This window comes from Jaculus jaculus, chromosome 1 (assembly GCF_020740685.1).
Source record: "Jaculus jaculus isolate mJacJac1 chromosome 1, mJacJac1.mat.Y.cur, whole genome shotgun sequence".
Lineage (NCBI taxonomy): Eukaryota > Metazoa > Chordata > Mammalia > Rodentia > Dipodidae > Jaculus > Jaculus jaculus.
In genome coordinates, this window is record NC_059102.1 from 76,850,790 (window position 1) to 76,858,658 (window position 7,869).

Consider the following 7,869-nt stretch of genomic DNA (forward strand, 5'->3'; position numbering starts at 1 on the left):
GTACAAGGTGGCACATGCTTCTAGAGTTCCTTTGCAGTGCCTGGAAGCCCTGGTGCACCCATTCTCTCTCTCTCTTGCTCTCACTCATTTGCTTCTCTCCCTCTCTCAAGTAAATAAATAAAATAATAATAAAAAAGATCATAAATAATTTCTGCAAGCCCCATGTTTCTAAAAGAAGTTCAAAATCTGAATGAATGATGTGTATGATTGATATCATCCCCAAAGTAAGATTATAAAGTGACAGATTCAATATATATTTTACCAGTATTTCTCAACATAACTAACAGACATCATATGTTGGATAAGTTAGGGTTTTAATAAAAATAGAACAAAATTATCAAAAATACATTGAAATGGGAGGGATATTCTGGCATCTACCTCCTGAACCATTCTCACCTTTCTTCCCTTTGTCATATGACTAGCAGTTCAGCTTTTTTTTTTTTTTTATTAGGTGGCTTTTTTAAGGCTCAGACAATATAAGCTATAAACAGAATATCAGAAAATAGAATAAAGGAAGACAAGTTTATTTCTTTAGCTATTTGTCATGGCACATGCATTCATCTGTTGCTTATCCATTCTTGAATCAAGTTATTATTGGGCAACTCACAACAGCAAGTGTCTAAGTTCTAATAGCTCTCTGTTAACCCAGGAAGCTGTATTTTCTTTTAAACTTGTCTATTCATCTGCATATAGTCATGAATATCCTGACAGTATATTGACCAGCATTGGATTGCCTGCTGTGGTTTGGGAATTCATCCCCCACAAAACTCATATGTCAAAAGCTTGTGAGCCTGTGGTTTTGTTGGATGGTGTTAGAACCATAAGAGGTGTGCCCTTGTTGGAAATCTTCCTGTCACTTTGGGGTATATGCTTAAAAGGTGTGTTTGTACCCTTGGTCCTCCTTTTCCTTATATACTTTTCTTTTTGGTATGCCTAAGGTGAGTGGCTTCCTAGCACCACAAGGGGAGCATCCTTCTCTTCCACCTGTTTTTGCCATGATGTAGTGCTTTGTCTCAGCCTGAAAGGCAAGTAGGACACACTGAATGGGGACTGAAATCCCCAACAAGCCAAAATAACCCTTTCCATTTCTTAGGGTATTTATCTCAGATAGTTGTTATACTAATGATAAGCTGATTAACACAGCCTGCTAATAGAAATCAAGTGGTTGATGCAAAACAGACAGCCCCACGAAAGTTAGTATGAATTAGTATCATAACATTACAATTACAATGCCTTATATTGCTCATTTTGGTATGGAAACAACTTCTCCATCTTGGGATTCATATATAACATGCACATAATTTAGACCATAAATTTCTAGAATGTCTGCAGCCTAGTTAGAGTTTTCTTTTCAGTAGGAAGTGTCAAGCAAGGACTGCTGGGATAACAGAATCAGAAATCGTATCTGTTTTAGCATGATCCCAAGAAGACACAGATGTAGGAATTTTCCCACAGTTTATCTGATATGACTTCCTTTATGTTACAAAGTTCCATAACTCTAAATATACTGCTCCTTGGGGGAGTAGCTTATAATTCATCTATTATTTGCACATCTTGGAAAACTAGTGAGCCTGGAGTGTTTGATTTAAATATTGTACAATTAAATGGTGATTTGAGAAAACAGACCTATGGCTAAATAGATGGTGAAATACATAACAATCACAGCATACAATTGCATAGTATATAATCACCTCTGTAGTTGTTACATCCCAAATAATAGGCCTCATTACCAGGTGTACATTACCAGCAAACTGTGTTATCCGAAGTGCTACTCAGAGAGGAAAGAGATTGGCATGGTTTTCACTGAAAAAGCTGCTAAGAACAGCCTATCCTGTGAAGGTTCAACCTCTTACATAGAGCAAAGAGTATGTATAGATAGAGTGGTAACAACTTGATGCCTACAGATATTTTAACTGCCTTCTAGCTTCTTTGTAAAAATAAATCATGATGCATTTTTTATCTTAACACAATTACCAACTGTTGTTCAAAATTGGGTTTTCTAGAATATCCATGGTACAAAAATAATATATTTTTATTCATTTATGAGAGAGAGATAGGGAGAGAGAGAGAGAGAGAGAGAGAGAGACAGAGACAGAGACAGAGAGGAGAGAGGGGCAGAAAGAACACATGCCAAGAGCACTTGCCACTGCAAACAAACTCCAAATTTATTTGATATTTTGTGCATCTGACTTTATGTGGGTGATGGGGAATCAAACTTGAGTTATCATGCTTTATAAGTAAGTTCCTTTAACCAGTAAACCATATCTCCAGCCCACTGTCACCAATTCTTTACATGATCCTTATTGTGGCACACAGACTTTAAGGTGGTCCTCATTCTCTGTCTCTTGGAGTCTACTTTGAAATTATTCTAGGAGTATGGGTTCCATGTTTCTATCATACTTTTAGAGATGATCTCTTTCTGTCACTTGCTGGCTTTGCTTAACCAAGGCCCTGTGTTATGCGATGGCCACAGACAAGAAACTTTGAGTTCCTCCTGGAGCCAAGAGAGGGTATAGGCAAGAGCCAACAAGAAGCCTGAGCCCTAAGGATTACAGCTTAAAGAAAATTAAATCTGCTAAAACTTAAGTAATCATGTATGTATATCAATCCCCAGTCAAGCTTTCAGATGATAGCTAAACTGTAGTCAACAATGGTTGTAACATGATCAATATCAGTTGTGAGAAACTGCTAAACTTATTGCAATCCTTTCCAGTGTGCAGAAAATGGACACATCTGTGTACATACATGGTTAATGAATAGCCACTGATTACCATTAGGGAAGCATTCTTCCCTGTATTTAAGATTATGGAGAAGATAAATCCCTGCACTCAACGAAGTTAGGGTCAGCAATTTCTGATACAAGTGGTTAAAAGAAGAATGGTTAATATTTTTTTCCCTTTCTTTTGCAGACACATGGAAACTATTCACAATGTCTAATAACTATTCTGCTTCAAGTGTATGCAATAACAAAACAGAATTTTAAGGAGATTCACAGAATTGTGGTGACATTTTCCTCAAATGTTATATATGTGTGGTTTTGCCATGTGCCTTCCAGGCTAAGGTTGCCTTTCTCTGCTATATAAGGTTTTCTTTCTGATTCATCCTACAACATAAGGTAAAGACAAAGCTTCATATAACTCAGCAATGTGAAAAGAAATTTTATGATACACTTATGTGTTCATTACCCACTAGCCTATATGTCTGGATGTCAACATTAAATCTGTATCAGACAATATTGTTTTAGGTGAAGTTGGTGGAAAAGCTTTAAATGTCTGAACTTTTTCAATCAAATGGATGAACCCCATAGATGACACTAGCAGATACAGAGAAAGATGCAGTTGACAAAATGGATGTACTAGCACACAGGGTAATTGTTTAAGAAAGCTGGACAATGGTATTTGAAAATCCTTATCAGTTCTTATGCATCCCATAATAATATTGGAGGCATCAGGAGTTTATGTCAAAGTAACACAAAGCAGCTAAGCTCGGATGTATTAGAAGAATCTATCTGTAGGAATAATTAACATATGGGGCCACTGACAATAGAATTAATCTTGGAAATGTAAATAAATGTGCCACGTGTGTTCCCTGTAGTAGGGTACTGATATGGTTGGGTCCAATCATTGATAACTAATGATAATCAAGGAGTGATTACTCACAAGACAGACCTAATAATAGCTCTCAAATATGGAAAAATCCTTACTCGCTGATGGCTTTGAAAACCGTGCATTTTAATATAGTTAACCAGAAATAATTATTTTTAAAATTAATAAGAATTCATGCAAGAATCCATTTTAATTCCTTGTATAGAATGTTTTTCTTTTTTTCTCTTAAAAGATGAAAAGACTAGTCTCTAAGGGAATATTCAGTGTACATTTGGATATAATAACTATTTTCTTTCCTTACCTCATCAAGTATCTTAGACCAGCTCAGAGGAAGCAGACATTTCAGGTCATCAGGAGAAAGCAGAGACATATAGAAAATGCCTTTGCGACTTGTTTATGGAAATGAAATACTTCTAATAATCATAGGGCCAGAGTGTTGTAATTAAGTGATAACACGGATGCAGAAGATTTGGCTCTTAAAGGCACATACAGGAAGACCTGAGGAATCCTGCTCGTAACTGTCCAAAATTGGAAAGAATAGTAAAGTTTTTCTTTTCTTTTCATTTCTTTACTTTTAAAATTTCTTACTAGTGCCTTACTGCAGATGTTGTCTATGGTACAACTCTGAAAGAAATCTCTTCATCCTTTTTTTTCCAGATCTCATTCTCTTGGACATTAGCCATAACTTTTGCTGGCCTTTAGGTATTTATCTTGTCCATTAAATATTTCTGCACACTTCTGTGGAAAAATAATCACTGCAGTAATTCTTCCGAATATTTGTGTTGGATGTGTAACATTTGCTAAGGAAGGAAGAAAGGTGTGTGTGTAATGTACATGAAGTGGGGAAAGAGTTTGGGGACCTAAAATAAGCTTCTTTTCTCTTGAGGTCACCTTAGTCATGTGTCTAAGCTTTTATAACAATCAGCTGGAAATGACATCCATCAATCATTTCTTTATGAGACAATGTGAGTCAACCACTTAGCCTAAAAGATGTAAAATGGGGAAGAGGTCTCTAGTTCCATTCCACTCAAGAATCATAAGGGTCAGAAGATGGGTTTTAGAAGGCTGACATTTTTCTGCACTCTAGATATTGAGCCATGAATATGATACCTAAGGATTTTTACATCATGACTTAATTTACTCTCCGGATGACTTTTCAAATGTTCAAGTTGAATCACAAGTGCAAACTCTTACACTAATAGATAGTCATTTTTGTGGCCTAGAAGTCCTTGGGCAGGTTCTATAAAGCTAAAATATTTGCTTCCTTAATACAACTATCATAATGTTTTTGTCTAAATACTGTTAAAAAAGGCAGTAGAAGTCCCATGAAAAGCCAAGCCTGTTCCTACTTTAAACATGCAAACAACTGAGAGCCTGGGAGATGAAGTGGCTCTTAAACAGCAGTGTTTTGAGTTCACAGCTAAAGGTTCTCTGCTCTCTGCCTTTGCTGCTCTCCATGGCTGTGAACAATACTTCTGGAAGGTGATAGCTTTATACAATGAATAAGTAACCACAAAATATCCTCAGTGCATGTCAACTATTAATATTATTTGATTTTGTCGATGTGTGGTTAACACAATATAGTCACTCAAACCAGTGAGTAATAACAACCATAAACCTAATGACATTCCTTAAGTGCTGCTAGACAGGAATGTTTCCTAATTTGTGTGTCTTTACTCCAAAAAGAAGGGAAGTTATCTTGCTGGATGCTTATATTTTGTACTTTTAGATAGTAAAATTCAGTTCTACAGTTTCCTTGGTAAATCGGAAGACTTTAATTGAGATCAGCACTACTGTTGACCTTTCCTTTGCCAACAAATAGCAATTACAGAAAACTACCAAGTAATTCTAGTGCTTTGTGAACCTGAATATGAGAGTAATTTGAGCTGTTCTGATTATAAATTTGAATGGTTTAACATATGTTTTCTGTGAATTCAACTACATTTTGATGACTTATTTCACCTCCATAAATGCATATTTTTAACTTTTTGAGAAGTCAAGTAATTTCTTAAGTACAGAAAATTTAGGACACTACTTAAAAAAATACTTTGAATAAATCAAGAAACATTTCCTTCATTTAAACATGGGTTAAGTAGAGCATAAACCAAGATCCTCCAAAGCATCAAATAATTTCAGGGTGACTATACTTTTTTCTTCTTCAATGAAACAGGTAAAAAATATTTGATGCTTCTGTTTTTAAACTTTTAGCATTCTGTTTCCAGTAAATTAATTTTTCCAGTTAGTGAAACAGCAAATATTAACAATGGAACTTTCTCCTCCATCTTTTACTATATTTTGTTTCTTTTTCCCTCAAGTACAACCTGTTGCATATCCTGATTCTGTCTTTCATTTCCAGTCTCTGCTCCCTAGTCTTGTCCAGACTTTGTTGCAAACACACATACTTTTACCTAGGGTAGAGTTTGGTAAAACAAATTGAATGTCCACTGACCTATTCCACTGAATAGGTAGGACAGTTACAGCAATCTGTTTCATCTAAAAAAAAAAAAGACTTATAACACACCTGCCAAGGCTCAGAGACCATTGCAGAAGAGGGGGTGGTATGATTGTAAGAGCCACAGAATGGGAAGGAGTACACTGAAGCATTGTCCTTCCCCTTCCCAGTACACACAGAGAGACCAGCTGATACATTCATAACACCATCATGAATACCAATCACTCCACTGAGGAGGGTCTTCAGTGGAATGTGGGTAGGGAAGAGGATAATGGGACCAACATGCAATTTGTTCATATTGTAAAGATCATGAATAATAAAAAATAAAAATAACATTATAGCTGTTTACTTTACAGATTCATTCATACTCTTTATGATAAGACACACCCTATACATAGTCTTGCAATTTCATTGTGTATAATATATGTCCAATTACTATATATAGAAAATCCATGGAGGTTTAAGATTACAAATTATCTAGTTCACATTTATTCCTCCAACTCCATAATAAATGGGCTAACACTCTTTAAAAGAAGCTACAACATACTGTCATAAAGAAACACAATTAAATAATAAAGCAAGAGAAATTTGAAGCTGAGGCAAAAACCCCAGCATGCTGTAAATCTTACTTGCTTTTTAGATCCCCCAGGTGGTCACCAGAAGTCTTCCTAAACAAAAAGAAATGTGACAATTAAAATGTGAAAATAGTGCTGTTAAAATTCTGTTTATTTAGGTGCTTTATGCTTATATTGCCTGGCTAGTGGAAAATGCTAACGTCCATGCAGAAATATGTTTCACTGGAACTGGCATTTTCATATAAGCTCATTGTTTATGAAAACCAATTCAAAATATCCCCTTTATAACAAAGGGAAGCGAAACATCCTATACTTGTTTTAGGACGAGGAATATAGTTGAAAAAGATTCAGTGTATCAGGTAACATAAATTACATGTAATATGAAATGAATACCATAAAATCATCAATGTTATGAAATATTTTTTCTTTGGAAAAGTAATAAAATTTATTATAAAAGATAATATTCTTTGTACTGCAAATGTTTGTTGAGATTTAGGTTGTTGGTAAACACATAAAATACTTGGAACAATAATACAGGTTGCCTAAAAAGAAAGAATTTTCCAAATTATGATGATCATACTATAAAAAGAGGAAAAATTAGATTTTAAAATTGGGCTGAGGAAAAGTTTTGGTAAGATTTCATTTCAAAATCTAGAAGCTTACTGTTAATGTATTTTCATTAGCACTTAGAAAACCACAAGTTCATGAAGTATTGCAGTGTTTTAGGATCTTTGTTTTATAATTTATAGACCACTTTACATGCTTTTAGTCATACTTGTTAACTCTGATTTTTTTGAGTATTGAAACATATAAATTAATTTGGACTATATAAATAGTTTAGTCAAGAAAAGGTATTAATATGGTTCTGTACTTTTTTGAGACAAGATTTCATATGTATCAGGGTGACCTCAAGATATCTATTTGCTGAGGATGATCTTGAACTTCTGATCCTACCTTCACCTTCTGAATTCTGAGATTAGATGAATGAACCACTATGACTGGTTTACATGTCCCTAGGGAATGAACCCAGGGCTCTGTGGGTGGAGGCAAGCACTGAGCTCTATCTCCAGTATTATTTCTTTACATGCTTGGAAAATACCAGTTGATTTAAGTTACCCTAGGAAAACGAGTGGAAGGGTAGGGAAGGCAAGAGAACAGCATTAAAACGGCTTTTCAAAATCAAATCATGTTGATCAAAACTAAAGAGGTTATAAATAGGGTATATGCTTTGCTAGCT

General features: G+C 35.1%; 1 protein-coding gene across 50 annotated transcripts in view; it reads right to left on the minus strand.

Annotated features, from left to right (window-relative positions):
* Ptprd (protein tyrosine phosphatase receptor type D) overlaps window positions 1-7,869 on the minus strand; it is a 2,343,620-nt gene that overhangs the window by 690,269 nt on the left and 1,645,482 nt on the right. For all 50 annotated transcript variants that reach the window (XM_045148487.1, XM_045148550.1, XM_045148541.1 and 47 more), the window contains one exon: window positions 6,687-6,725. The gene's annotated coding sequence lies outside the window, so the exon portion shown is untranslated. The remainder of the gene's footprint in view (window positions 1-6,686; window positions 6,726-7,869) is intronic.